This window comes from Balaenoptera musculus, chromosome 2, assembly GCF_009873245.2.
Source record: "Balaenoptera musculus isolate JJ_BM4_2016_0621 chromosome 2, mBalMus1.pri.v3, whole genome shotgun sequence".
Classification (NCBI taxonomy): Eukaryota; Metazoa; Chordata; class Mammalia; order Artiodactyla; family Balaenopteridae; genus Balaenoptera; species Balaenoptera musculus.
In genome coordinates, this window is record NC_045786.1 from 101,550,887 (window position 1) to 101,566,775 (window position 15,889).

Sequence of the window (15,889 nt, forward strand, 5' to 3'; positions counted from 1 at the left end):
AGAGGAGCAGACAATGGACACGTAGAGACCAGGAACTTGGTCGGGTACTTTACATGCGTCATTTAATCCTCCGGACAAGCGTACAGAGTCAGATACCATTTCTCCCATTTTACAGAGGAGGAAACTGAGTCTCGGAGATACCAAGTGCGTTGCCCAAGTCCACACAGTAGTAAGTGGTGGTGCAGATTGTACTGACTGGGCTGAACATAGTTCAGCCAAGGTGGTGACAGAGGCCTTACTTAAGGCTGGCTGGAAATGGAAGGGCTGGAAAAAATGGGCTGTTCTGAGACCGGCTGCCAGTAAGAAAGCTTTAAAAATGAGCTGAAGGGTAATGCCTTTGGACAGATTTTGGTCACACCCTGTGCCTGGGGGTCTTCAAGACCCACGAGTATGGACAGCACCCCTGGAGGCTGGCCTCTACCCCAGACACATGGCCCCACCCTTGGTGCGGAGCATGAAATAGCCCTATAAGAACAGCCCTGGTAGTTTGGAAGTGGTTTGTCGGGGTGTAATATGTGCAAAGCCTCAGCACTATATTCTTCCAAAGGTCGCTCCCCTCCATTGTCTCATGTGCCCCTCACAACCACCTCATGGAATCAGGAGGAGGAGGAAGTACAGGCGTTTCTCTCTATTTTACAAATACAGAGACTAAGACACAGAGGGGTTCAGTGGCTTTCTCCAAATTCCACAGCTACTGGTAGGTAAAACTGGATCTAGAAGTCGGTCTCCTGATGCTTAATCCAAGGGCTCTTTCCACTAATCCACTTCTGTTCTGTGTGCAAGGGGATGGTGTGCTCCTGAGAGGTGAGGCTAGCCCCAGGGACTGAATGTTGGCTACTAGGATGTGTGTGTCGGGCGGGGGAGGAGCAGGAGTGTGGAGGCAGCTCCTGACATGTTCCTTTCTAAGCTTTCCTTTGTCCACTTCTTATGAGTCCAGGGATCAGGGTCTGCGGGATAGGTGCTTTGAAAGCTCCCTCGTCGTGCCCCACCCCACCAAACTAATGAGGGCCTGAGGGAAGAAGCAGAGATTAAAGAGATCCAGGTCGAAATACAGAGCTGGCAGCCAGCTGAGGCCAGTTGGATTTGACAGTGTTCTGAGGACACCTCAAATTCCCACCATCTCTCTTTAGTGGTTTGGGGACCTCCCTGGCAGTCCAGTGGTTAGGACTCTGAGCTTCCACTGCAGGGGGCTCGGGTTCGATCCCTGGTCAGGGAACTAAGATCCTGCATGCTGCACAGCACGGCCAAAAAAAAGAATGCCCTCTCACCCGTGGTTTGGAACAAGTTCTGGGCTGAGTAAGATGCAGAATATACGATTTTATGCTCGAATTTCGAAAACTGACTTTCGGATCTCAACTACAACTCAACCTCAATCCAGTCCTGAAACTTTCACTTCTAAACCAAAATTCAGTCAAAGGGGAAGAGAAGAGAATATTCACATCCTAAAAGCAGTAATATTTCATTCTTTCGGGACATAGAATATGCTGCTCCTTTTCAAACTAAAAAATTGCTGCGTGAGATGAGTAATGAGAGAGGGAAGGGCCCAGGAGGAGCATAAGAACAGCCAAGCGGTGAGACTGAAATACGAAATCGGAGGGCCTGGGGCCACAGCTAGATTCCGATGGGAAGGAGGCACATTTATGTCTCAAACAGGCCTTCTTTCCCCTAGTGCTAACTCTATCCCAACAGAACAGGGCTGCATATAGAAGTGAAGCTAAAAGAAACAATCCCTCATGTTCAAGTTTGTGATCTAAACATCAGGCAAAGAGAGATAGAAAAATGAGATCCCAGGTGCCACCAGTTCTTAAAGGCTTTTCCTTTTTTGGTATTTTTATTTAAAGTCCTAGGCTTGGAATGAGAGGACACCTTTCAGCCCTCCTCTGTCCTCAACCTGTCCCCATGTGTGCTGTGCATGGATGTTGGGTCAGTGGAGACTAAAAGGGCCTCCTGGTAGCATCCCAGGACTCAGGACACAGTCACCCTGTCAACTGACCCTTCACCTGCCACACTAAACGTGAGATGGGAGTGCTGATAGTGCTGAAAGGTAATAGTAAACTCCTTGTCTGGTAGGAATTAATCAGGAGAGTCATCTGTAGGGCATTTTAAAGCCAGCCAAGAAGAGAGCAATAGAAGGTTATAAAACTAGCTCGAGGGGTTAGAAAAACAATCAATACGGGAGAAAAACAAGGTTTGACTTTGGTCTTTAAGGTGCCGAAAGGGTGGTGGGGAGATAGCTAGGCACTTCTCAGAACCAGGAATGGCTGCTGCCACAGGGAAAAGGGCGGTGGATGTTACTGAAAAGATTCCATCTTCTCAGGAATGAGGAGTGTCAAAGTTCCACTAAGGTTCTTAGAAAACACCGCAGTGGAGATGAGTGAGCACTTCGGTTCTCCAGCTTTCATTCTGACATTTCCACAGTATGTGCCCCTCCCTATCACCCCACGTGGAGGGTGGGAGGTGCAAGACCAACAGCCCTTTTCGAGGGTCTGGCTACTTCCTGTCTCCACTGGTTCTTGGATAACGTGTCCTTCCATGGAGCTGCCATAGTAGATGGTGAGGGTTGGCATTGGGACAAGAGTTCTCGTTTTATAAAACTTGAGCTCTCCCCATCAACAATCTTAATTTTGACCAATTAAAATGACAAAGATAAAAGTGGAAAAAAAATTGAATTATGCTAACCAAAACTGAGGGCTACGGGATGGGAAGGAGAGGAATGCCTTGCCCTGATTCTAGGAAGCCGCTACCTAGAAAACCAGAATCAGATGTCTCCTCCTCCTTAGCGGCCTCTAGAACTTCTACAGGGGGAGGAATGTCACTCAGAGCACAGCTATGTACTGGAGCCCAAAGAACATTCACATTACATTTACTTAAGAGTGATGCTGGGACTTCCCTGGTGGCACAGTGGTTAAGAACCCTCCTGCCAATGCAGGGGACATGGGATCAAGCACTGGTCTGGGAAGATCCCACATGCCACGGAGCAACTAAGCTCATGTGCCACAACTAGTGAGCACCCATGCCACAACTACTGAAGCCCATGCACCGAGAGCCCATGCTCCGCAATAAGAGAAGCTACCACAGTGAGAAGCCCGTGCACCACAACGAAGAGTAGCCCCCGCTTGCCTCAACTAGAGAAAGCCCATGTGCAGCAATGAAGAGCCAACACAGCCAAAAATAAGTAAATAAATAAACAAATTAGACTAGAATTCTGCAGCCTGTGGAAGGAAAACCGCATTCACAGAAAGACAGACAAAATGAAAAGGCAGAGGACTTTGTACCAGATGAAGGAACAAGATAAAACCCCAGAAAAACAACTAAATGAAGTGGAGATAAGCAACCTTCCCGAAAAAGAATTCAGAATAATGATAGTGAAGATGATCCAGGACCTCGGAAAAAGAACACAGGCAAAGATCGAGAAGACGCAAGATATGTTTAACAAAGACCTAGAAGAATTAAAGAACAAACACCTAGAAGAATTAAAGAACAAACAAACAGAGATGAACAATACAATAACTGAAATGAAAACTACACTAGAAGGGATCAATAGCAGAATAACTGAGGCAGAAGAACGGATAAGTGACCTGGAAGACAGAATGGTGGAATTCACTGCCGTGGAACAGAATAAAGAAAAAAGAATGAAAAGAAATGAAGACAGCCTAAGAGACCTCTGGGACAACATTAAATGCAACAACATTCGCATTATAGGGGTCCCAGAAGGAGAAGAGAGAGAGAAAGGACCCAAGAAAATATTTGAAGAGATTATAGTCAAAAACTTCCCTAACATGGGAAGGGAAATAGCCACCCAAGTCCAGGAAGTGCAGAGAATCCCATACAGGATAAACCCAAGGAGAAACACACCGAGACACATAGTAATCAAATTGACAAAAATTAAAGACAAAGAAAAATTACTGAAAGCAGCAAGGGAAAAACGACAAATAACATACAAGGGAACTCCCATAAGGTTAACAGCTGATTTCTCAGCAGAAACTCTATAAGCAAGAAGGGAGTGGCACGATATATTTAAACTGATGAAAGGGAAGAACCTACAGCCAAGATTACTCTACCCGGCAAGGATCTCTTTCAGATTTGATGGAGAAATCAAAAGCTTTACAGACAAGCAAAAGCTAAGAGAATTCATCACTGCCAAACCAGCTCTATAACAAATGCTAAAGGAACTTCTCTAAGTGGGAAACACAAGAGAAGAAAAGGACCTACAAAAACAAACCCATTACAATTAAGAAAATGGTAATAGGAACATACATATTGTTAATTACCTTAAACGTGAATGGATTAAATGCTCCAACCAAAAGACACAGGCTTGCTGAATGGATACAGAAACAAGACCCATATATATGCTGTCTACAAGAGACCCACTTCAGACCTAGGGACACATACAGACTGAAAGTGAGGGGATGGAAAAAGATACTCCATGCAAATGGAAGTCAAAAGAAAGCTGGAGTAGCAATACTCATATCAGATAAAATAGACTTTAAAATAAAGAATGTTACAAGAGACAAGGAAGGACACTACATAATGATCAAGGGATCAATCCAAGAAGAAGATATAACAATTATAAATATATATGCACCCAACATAGGAGCACCTCAATACATAAGGCAAATGCTAACAGTTATAAAAGAGGAAATCGACATGAACACAGTAATAGTGGGGGACTTTAACACCTCACTTACACCAATGGACAGATCATCCAGACAGAAAATTAATAAGGAAACACAAGCTTTAAATGACACAATAGACCAAATAGATTTAATTGATATTTATAGGACATTCCATCCAAAAACAGCAGATTACACTTTCTTCTCAAGTGCACACGGAACATTCTCCAGGATAGATCATATCTTGGGTCACAAATCAAGCCTCGGTAAATTTAAGAAAACTGAAATCATATCAAGCATCTTTCCTGACCACAACGCTATGAGATTAGAAATCAATTACAGGGAAAAAAATGTAAAAAACACAAACACATGGAGGCTAAATAATACGTTACTAAATAACCAAGAGATCACTGAAGAAATCAAAGAGGAAATCAAAAAATACCTAGAGACAAATTACAATGAAAACACGACGATCCAAAACCTATGGGATGCAGCAAAAGCAGTTCTAAGAGGGAAGTTTATAGCGATACAAGCCTACCTCAAGAAACAAGAAAAATCTCAGATAAACAATCTAACCTTACACCTAAAGGAACTAGAGAAAGAAGAACAAACAAAACCCAAAGTTCGTAGAAGGAAAGAAATCATACAGATCAGAGCAGAAATAAATGAAACAAAGAAAACAATAGCAAAGATCAATAAAACTAAAAGCTGGTTCTTTGAGAAGATAAATAAAATTGATAAACCTTTAGCCAGACTCATCAAGAAAAAGAGGGAGAGGACACAAATCAATAAAATTAGAAATGAAAAAGGAGAAGTTACAACAGACACCGCAGAAATACAAAGCATCCTAAGAGACTACTACCAGCAACCCTATGCCAATAAAGTGGACAACCTGGGAGAAATGGACAAATTCTTAGAAAGGTATAACCTTCCAAGACTGAACCAGGAAGAAATAGAAAATATGAACAGACCAATCACAAGTAATGAAATTGAAACTGTGATTAAAAATCTTCCAACAAACAAAAGTCCAGGACCGGATGGCTTCACAGGGGAATTCTCTCAAACATTTAGAGAAGAGCTAACACCCATCCTTCTCAAACTCTTCCAAAAAATTGCAGAGGGGACTTCCCTGGTGGCACAGTGGTTAAAACATCTGCCTGCCAATGCAGGGGACACGGGTTCGAGCCTTGGTCCGGGAAGATCCCACATGCCACGGAGCAACTAAGCCCGTGTGCCACAACTACCGAGCCTGCGCTCTAGAGCCCATGAGCCACAAGTACTGAAGCCCGCGTGCCTAAAGCCTGTGCGCTGCAATAAGAGAAGCCACCGCAATGAAAAGCCCATGCACCACAACGAAGAATAGCCCCTGCTCACTGCAACTAGAGAAAGCATGCACATAGCAATGAAGACCCAATGCAGCCAAATTAAAAAAAAAAAAAAATTGCAGAGGAAGGAACACTCCCAAACTCATTCTATGAGGCCACCATCACCCTGATACCAAAACCAGACAAAGATACTACAAAAAAAGAAAATTACAGACCCATATCACTGATGAATATAGATGCAAAAATCCTCAACAAAATACTAGCAAACAGAATCCAACAACACATTAAAAGGATCATACACCATGATCAAGTGGGATTTATCCAAGGATGCAAGGATTCTTCAATATACGCAAATCAATCAATGTGATACACCATATTAACAAAGTGAAGAAGAAAAACCATATGATAATCTCAATAGATGCAGAAAAAGCGTTTGACAAAATTCAACACTCATTTATGACAAAAGCTCTCCAGAAAGTGGGCATAGAGGGAACCTACCTCAACATAATAAAGGCCATATACGACAAACCCACAGCAAACATTGTTCTCAATGGTGAAAAACTGAAAGCATTTCCTCTAACATGAGGAACAAGACAAGGATGTCCACTCTCATGAGTATTATTCAACACAGTTTTCGAAGTCCTAGCCATGGCAATCAGAGAAGAAAAAGAAATAAAAGGAATACAAATTGGAAAAGAAGAAGTAAAACTGTCACTGTTTGCAGATGACATGATACTACACATAGAGAATCCTAAAGATGCCACCAGAAAACTACCAGAGCTGATCAATGAATTTGGTAAAGTTGCAGGATACAAAATTAATGCACAGAAATCTCTTGCATTCCTATACACTAACAACAAAAGATCAGAAAGAGAAATTAAGGAAACAATCCCATTCACCATTGCAACAAAAAGAATAAAATACCTAGGAATAAACCTACCTAAGGAGGTAAAAGACCTGTACTCAGAAAACTATAAGACACTGATGAAAGAAATCAAAGATGACACAAACAGATGGAGAGATATACCATGTTCTTGGACTGGAAGAATCAATATTGTGAAAATGACTATACTACCCACAGCAATCTACAGATTCAATGCAATCCCTATCAAATTACCAGTGGCATTTTTTACAGAACTAGAACAAAAAATCTTAAAATTTGTATGGAGACACAAAAGACCCCAAATAGCCAAAGCAGTCTTGAGGGAAAAAAACGGAGCTGGAGGAACCAGACTCCCTGACTTCGGACTATACTACAAAGCTACAGTAATCAAGACAATATGGTACTGGCACAAAAACAGAAATATAGATCAGTGGAACAGGATAGAAAGCCCAGAAATAAACCCACGCACCTACGGTCAACTAATCTATAAGAAAGGAGGCAAGGATATACAATGGAGACAAGACAGTGTCTTCAATAAGTGGTGCTGGGAAAACTGGACAGCTACATGTAAAAGAATGAAATTAGAACATGCCCTAACACCATACACAAAAATAAACTCAAAATGGATTAGAGACCTAAATGTAAGACCAGACACTATAAAACTCTTAGAGGAAAACATAGGAAGAACACTCTTTGACATAAATCACAGCAAGATTTTTTTGATCCACCTCCTAGAGTAATGGAAATAAAAACAAAAATAAACAAATGGGACCTAATGAAACTTAAAAGCTTTTGGAAAGCAAAGGAAACTACAAACAAGACAAAAAAGACAACCCTCAGAATGGGAGAAAATATTTGCAAACGAATCAATGGACAAAGGATTAATCTCCAAAATATATAAACAGCTCATGCAGCTCAATATCAAAAAAACAAACAACCCAATCCAAAAATGGGCAGAAGACCTAAATAGACATTTCTCCAAAGAAGACATACAGATGGCCAAGAAGCACACAAAAAGCTGCTCAACATCACTAATGATTAGAGAAATGCAAATCAAAACTACAATGAGGTATCACCTCACACCAGTTAGAATGGGCATCATCAGAAAATCTACAAACAACAAATGCTGAAGAGGGTGTGGAGAAAAGGGAACCCTCCTGCACTGTTGGTGGGAATGTAAACTGATACAGCCACTATGGAGAACAGTATGGAGGTTCCTTAAAAAACTAAAAATAGAATTACCATATGACCCAGCAATCCCACTACTGGGCATATACCCAGAGAAAACCATAATTCAAAAAGACACATGCACCCCAATGTTCACTGCAGCACTATTTACAATAGCCAGGTCATGGAAGCAACCTAAATGCCCATCGACAGACGAATGGATAAAGAAGATGTGGTATATATATACAATGGAATATTAGCCATAAAAAGGAACAAAATTGGGTCATTTGTAGAGACGTGGATGGATCTAGAGACTGTCATACAGAGTGAAGTAAGTCAGAAAGAGAAAAACAAATATCGTATATTAACGCATATATGTGGAACCTAGAAAAATGGTACAGATGAACTGGTTTGCAGGGCAGAAATAGAGACACAGATGTAGAGAACAAACATATGGACACCAAGAGGGGAAAGTTGGGGGGGGTTGGGGGGTGGGTGGAGTGGTGGTATGAATTGGGAGATTGAGGTTGACATATATACACTAATATGTATCAAATAGATAACTAATAAGAACCTGCTGTATAAAAAATAAATAAAATTAAATTAATAAAAAAATAAATGAAAATAAATTTTTAAAAAGTGATGCCTATTATATACAATCTTTAGTGTAATTATTTGATTAATATATATCTCCCCCACTAAGACTGCAAGCTCTGTGAAAGCAGAAACTGTATTGCTTACCTGTGAAATGTCACATAGTAAACACTCTATACATATTTACTGAATAAATGATGTCTGATGTCAATCTAGAACTGATCTCCACAGAGCAATTTAATATACCTGTTTATCTGGAGCCTCCAAAAGCTTTGAAATATGTCAAGTGTGTACTGTAGGCAAATGAGTAAAGCAACCCACTCATTTCACTGCTGAGTAGACTGGCTACTATTACCATCTCCAATTTATGGGGAAAGAAAGTGGGGCAACCATTATTCTCATTTTTCCAAATGGAGAAAATGAGGGAGGTATTATTATCCCTATTTTACAGATGAAGAAACTGAGACCCAGAGAGGTAGTTATTTGCCTAAATCACAGGGTAAGTTAGTAGTAACTGGATTAGAACCTAAATCTTCTGTCACAGCCTTAAGCTTTTCCCTGAAAATTGTCAATTTTACATGCTCCACCCTATAGGCAATGAGAATGGTTCACAGAAGATGCTTATTAAAAACCAGGAACACAGATCTGATTCTTTCCTTCTATTGCAATACCACGTTCAATGATGATTTACAAAATGTTCATGTCCATTACCTTACTTGATTCTCACAGCTACTTTCTTGGGTGCACAGGGCAGGCACTATCATCCCTATTTACCTTTGCAAAGACTGAGGTTCAGAGAGGCGAAGAGCCTTGATCAAAGTCACATACTGCATAGGTAGCAAGGCCTGGACGAGAGGCGTGACCCTGGACTCCTGGCCCAAGGGTTCCTCCTACTCCAAGCTGCCTCTCCTCTACAAATCACACAACACACACCTTAACTGCAGGGCTTTTAAACTTTACACTGTCCAAATGAGGGTTATCTGGAGTGGCTTTGAAAGAGGAAAACTGGGGGCTTCCCTGGTGGCGCAGTGGTTAAGAATCCGCCTGCCAATGCAGAGGACACAGGTTCGAGCCCTGGTCTGGAAAGCTCCCATGTGCTGCGGAGCAACTAAGCCCGCGTACCCCAACTACTGAAGCCCGCGTGCCTAGAGCCCACGCTCTGCAACAAGAGAAGCCACCGCAATGAGAAGCACACGCACTGCAAAGAAGAGTAGCCCTCGCTCGCCGCAACTAGGGAAAGCCCACGTGCAGCAATGCAGCAACGAAGACCCAACACAGCCAGAAATAAATAAATAAAATAAATAAATTTATTAAAAAAAAAAAAAGAAAAAGGAGAACTGGGAAAGGGCTTTTCTACCTTGGTTATGAACTTTTCTTGATGAGAGGTTGGAAGAAAGTTGATTATGGCGGGGATTTTTTTTTCTCCATTGTTTTCCTCTTAGACTCATCATCTACAAAGCCATTCAAGAATGAGATGCCCAACTGTCTGGTAGAGCCAAGGTACTGGAGGTCAGGGTTTCAATCCTCTCTTTCATCCACCCCAATTGGGAAAATAACCATCCCATCACATAGATCTCCTTTAGTGAAAAATCAGTCCTAGAATGCCTGGACAATGAGGTCCAGCTTGGCTTGTTCTGGCAAAGAAAAGCCAAGTGAACCACTCCATTAAAAAGGGGCCAAGTTGTATTAGTGGGCAAGTTGTCACTAGAAAAACTGCTGGAATTGAGAAAATCCACATTTGCCATGAATAACTGCTGACTTCACCTGTAGGCAAATACGCATGTGATTCCTATTAAGGCCTTACTCACTTCCAGGCCTGTCCATGCTAGTAAGCTGTAGCCATCAGAGAATTTCCTACGGCGTGGAATGACAGACTTCTAATGCCCAACAGACCCTCAAATCCAAAAGGCTTTGGCCTTCCCTACTGACTCATGCTCGTCTTGGAATCTAGCCAGAGCTTCTCCTGGCCCTTGGAGATTCTGTCCTTTTCTATGATGTCCAGAGAAAGCCAAGGTGAACCTTCTTTGTGCTTCTCCCACAAAGTGGCTGGGAGGGTCTCAGGATTTTCAGGACTAGGGGAACAGCATGGAAGTAGGGTCAGCATATCGAGGCCAGGCTTTGATCCTCATGGCAGGCCTGGAATCTCACCATGTCTCTCACCCTGTGTCCACTTCCCATCAGGATTGTACAAACAGCTACCTCAGGGTGACGGCTGGTCAAGACTCCGACACACACCCTGTGGTGTTGCCATCTCCTGCCGAACAGAGATGTGGAAGGCGCTCTAGGACTCTGCTGGTTCGGATTCCATGCTAAAGAGTGAAATGGGCGCTAGACTTAGAGTCGGAGGAGCCACTGAGTTCTTGCTTTGCCACTCATAAGCCGTGTGACCTGAATTTTTCTGAGAGCCCCTACTTCATCTGTTAAATGGGAATACTTGCTCCTGCCTTGCCTACCTCACAGGGTTGCTGTGGGGATGAAAGGCGACCACACATGCGTGGAAACACTTTATAATCTGTTTAATGCCAGCAAATATAAGGAGCTACTAGGATTTATAGCGGTAGGGATAGAGATAATCTCTAGAAGACACCAATAATGGTCTTGCTTTGGAAGTTTGGCTCTGAAATAGCACTGCAGAGCCAGGACCATGAAGCATTGTCTGGGTACAATTTTTAGATGCCACAGGTGGGTGGCCAACAGATAATTACATCTCAAGAAGTATTTATTGAGCACGCACTCTGTACACGCTTGCTTTGAAAGGTAATTGGGAAGCACTTGTTCACACATGGACTTTTAACATAATAGTTGGAGCCAACTACCACCCACCAGCCATTGAAAAACAGGCATCCTGGCCTGAGGGGCTAAGAGTGCTAAGCCCTCAAAAATGACCATTAAGGATTCACATCGGGCTTCCAGCATCTCCCTGTCTGGTTGGGAAACCAGGCACCAGCAGTGAGAGCCTTTGTCTACCTCAGTGGTTCTCATCCAGCGGCAATTCTGCACCATCTCCCCACCCTCAGGGGACAATTGGTAGTGTCTGGAGACATTTTTGGCTGTCACAACTGGGGAGGGGGTGCTACTGGCATTTAATGGATAGAGGCCAGAGATGCTGCATGGGACAGCCCCCCAAAACAACAACGTATCTGGCCCAAAAGGTAATAGTGCCAAGGTTGAGATAAGCCTGTCATCATCTGGTTAATTCCTAAAGTCCTTTTCAAATCTGAACTTAGATGAGATTTGGGTGCTTGGTGTTTTGTTTGTTTGTTGCTAAGTGCAAAATTTATTGTTTATGAGAATAACTCATTTTTAAGCTAAAAAATTTTTTTTTCAACACACAACATTATATTTACCACCATAACCATTTTTAAGTGTACGGTATTGTTAAGCATATTCAGGGACTTCCCTGGCGGTCCAGTGTTTAAGAGTCCACGCTTCCACTGCAGAGGGCGCAGGTTCGATCCCTGGTCGGGGAACTAAGATCCCGAATGCGGCCAAAAAAATAAAGCATATTCACGTTGCTGGCAGACAGATCTCTAATGGATGATCTGGCTTTCAACGAATACTTTCTAAGCACTTACCCTGTGACAGGCTGAATACATGGGGATGTGAAAATGAGAAAGACTCAGTCCCTGCCCTCAGGGAATCGTGCGGAGAAGTGAACATGATGCAGGTGGACACCCAACTGACACCACCAGGGAGAGCAGAAGTTGCATGAGCGCAATCATGACTCATGACAAGATGTTAGGGATAGAAAAGGTCACCGGCGGAGGCTGTTCAAAAAAAGCTTCCTGGAACAGGGGAAGCACAAGAAGCTGATGAGTAAGTAGACTCAAGTCAACAGAGAGAAAAGGAAAAGCACTGGCTGCTTGATAAACAGGTCAGACTTGGGCTGAATTGGCCAGTTCTTCCCATCACTCAATCAACCTAATCTAATCTACGTTTCTAAACCAGAATTAGTGAGTGTGGAGGTGGGGTGGGAGTGGGGACTGGGGGAAGAGGGGGTGGTGGACGATGAGCTTAAGGAGAGAACGAAACTAATATTTACTGAACATATAACATAGGATACCAGCCTTATTTTAATACTCCACAAGAAATTTCTATTTTACTGATAATTAACTTGTTCCAGGTTACCACGCTTGTAAATAGAGAAGTAGTTTAAAAATCCAGGACTATCTCCAAAGCTCTTCCTGTTCTGTGATATCATCAATGATTCCTCCCTTTCCACAGCATGCTGATACAAATCATGGAAAAATTCATTCTATGCTTCCTACTTCCAGCATCAGGGCCCACTTAACAAATGTCTCCTTATCCCTAAGGCAACCTGACCTGGCTGTATCAGCTGCTGAGTAAACACCCTATGCAGAATTGTACTCTAAAGGGGCAGCTAAAGCATTACGCATCTCACAGATGTACAAACAGACACCTTGAAATCTATATATAGTGAGAAAAGTACACTAACAATTCTGCAGCAATGGAACACACTCTGGGTAATCGGCCTTCACAATATGCTGCTCAGTGTGAGGTTGCCCAGAACATCTTAAGGCATAATGTGAAACTCTCTCCCCAGGAGTGACGTCACTGGTAATGCTGAAGATATTTACAGCAGGGAGCAAACCAATGGGAAGACTCATGACCATGTCGAACGATGAGGGATGAGATGCAATCGATAAAGCTTTTCAGCTCAGACTTCATTCATTCTATAAATAAAACAGCTTAAAATAGACTTGAGAGATAATTTGGCTTCTCAGAAATAAAATTTACCGGTGCTTAGCACAGGGCCTAGCACATAATGCTGAATGAGTGTTTGCGAAATGTTAAAATATGGGCCGATCCAAACCCTATGACCAGCAGCCCCTACCCCTGAGCCAGGGAGCTGACTGCACTTTGCCATTCCAGATGTCCAGGGAGAAGAGCCGGTGGGGGGGTGAGGGTGGGGAGGGCTCTTTTGCAGGCAAGTTCTGGGAGGGGAACAAGGCATGATCCTTCTTGCTCTGTACGCTCAGCTGGGAGTTAAAAATTAGAAGGGATGGACTCCTAACTTTCTGTTGTTTGGGGTGGTTCAGAATATATTCTTGGGATTATTTGCTCATGCCTGCTTTTTTTTTTTTTTTTTTTTTTTTTTATGCCTGCTTTTTTGATAACCCCTCACCACTCCCCCCAAAATAACAACCAAACAACAAGAGCAACAACAGACATTCCTGAAGCATTTCTTTGCAGGCAGCTGTGCTGCTGGATTAACCCTCAGAGGAAAGCAGAAAACCTTGGTAGCTGGGCAACTTGAAAGCCTCATTCAGTATGCCCCATACCTCCATGCCACTTCAGTAAGCTGATTTAATTCAGAAAAAGTGATACATATGGTGCTGGCCTCTCTGAGAAGGTCATCTGATCTGGGTACAGGGTGTTTTTGTTGTTGCTGCTTTTCTAAACAGAATGGGCTGTTTGGTTCTGTTTCTTGGAACATATTTTTTTACCTGCTGGGTTTCTATTTTCTTTCCCTAACCCTAAGTGTCTCCTGCTGGCTCCTGGCAGGAAGCAACAAGATCCCTGGTTCCAACCGCCCTGAGCTCCATGCTGTGGAGCATTTTGATTAAGTCCAGTGGCTTCAGAGTTCAATGACCTGGGTGGGAATCCTGGCTCTGCCACTGTTCAGTTATCAGTTACTTGTTCATTCAATCCCATCCTTTCTATCACAGTACTTATTTCATGGGATTAGATGAGAATATTCATAAAGCACTGATCAGGTACTACGAATTGGGTGCGTAGTAGTGCTCAGGAAATGGTAGCTACTTATTATTATTATTATTACACCGCTGGGTATAGCGTTTCTCTATTCACTAAGATGTGTTTGGTTTTTTGTTTTTGTTTTTTAGTATTTGGTTTATTTATTTATTTATGGCTGTGTTGGGTCTTCGTTTCTGTGCGAGGGCTTTCTCCAGTTGTGGTAAGCGGGGGCCACTCTTCATCGCGGTGCGCGGGCCTCTCACTATCGCGGCCTCTCTTGTTGCGGAGCACAGGCTCCAGACGCGCAGGCTCAGTAACTGTGGCTCACGGGCCCAGCTGATCCAGGCCCAGCTGATCCGCGGCACGTGGGATCTTCCCAGACCAGGGCTCGAACCCGTGTCCCCTGCATTGGCAGGCAGATTCTCAACCACTGCGCCACCAGGGAAGCCCGATGTGTTTGTTCTGACAAGTGTCCTAATTGGCTTCTGTCTCAGAGTTTTCTTTGAGAACAATGACAGTTTTAAACATGTTTTCATCATGAATGAACCAAATGCTAATCCTTCCATGTTTAAAAAAAAAAAATTGAAGTACAAACTCAAGAAGCAATTTTCACACTCCAGCCTCTGGTTAACACCCAATTGACATCTGGGGGATTAGAAAGCTAATACATCAAATTAGAGACTAAAATGTAAAATTTTCTAAAGTGGTGTAAAAACACATGGGTCTGAAAATCTTTTGGACTTGAAATATTTCCAAATCAGTCCAGTCCCATTTCAGTATGGTTATACCTATAGCCACACTTCTTTGTTGACAAATAGCCTTTAAAAGAAGTTTCCCCCCAACTTTTCCAGCATCAGACATCCACGGTCTTTCCAGACTCCAATGTCAGGGTTATGGTCCTGCATGTCCCACTGCCCCACCACACAATACACACCAGCCTCCCTCCTGCCTCTCTTGGTTACCAATTAGAAATGGGGAATGGCTAAGAGCTTTGGCTGTGGAGTCAGACCATCTCAGTAGTCAGTTGTGTGATCCCAGGCAAATTACTTCCCAGCTCTGTGACTCAATTTCCCCATGTTTAAAATAGAGTTACAGAGACTTCCCTAGTGGCACAGTGGTTAAGAATCCACCTGCCAATGCAGGGGACACGGGTTCGAGCCCTGGTCCGGGAGGATCCCACGTGCTGTGGAGCAACTAAGCCTGTGCGCCACAACTACTGAGCCTGCGCTCTAGAGCCCGTGAGCCACAACTACTGAGCCCACGTGCCACAACTACTGAAGCCCTAGCGCCTAGAGCTCGTGCTCCGCAACAAGAGAAGCCACCGCAATGAGAAGCCCACACACCGCAACGAAGAGTAGCCCCCGCTCGCCGCAACTAGAGAAAGCCCGCGTGCAGCAACGAAGACCCAATGCAGCCAAAAATAAAATAAATAAATAATAAATTAATTAATTAATTTAAAAAAATAAAATAGAGTTATAATACCTATTTCCATAGGACTGTAGTCAGGATTAAATAAGGTAATATATGTAAAGAGTTTATAGCACAGGAACTGGCATTTAGTAAGAGCTCAATAAATACTATTTTTTAAA

At 43.0% G+C, this 15,889-nt stretch overlaps 1 protein-coding gene across 1 annotated transcript in view; it reads right to left on the minus strand.

Annotated features, from left to right (window-relative positions):
* The window catches only part of SLC7A8 (solute carrier family 7 member 8), a 57,092-nt gene that overhangs the window by 36,333 nt on the left and 4,870 nt on the right, over window positions 1-15,889 (minus strand). The gene's annotated exons all lie outside the window — the stretch shown is intronic.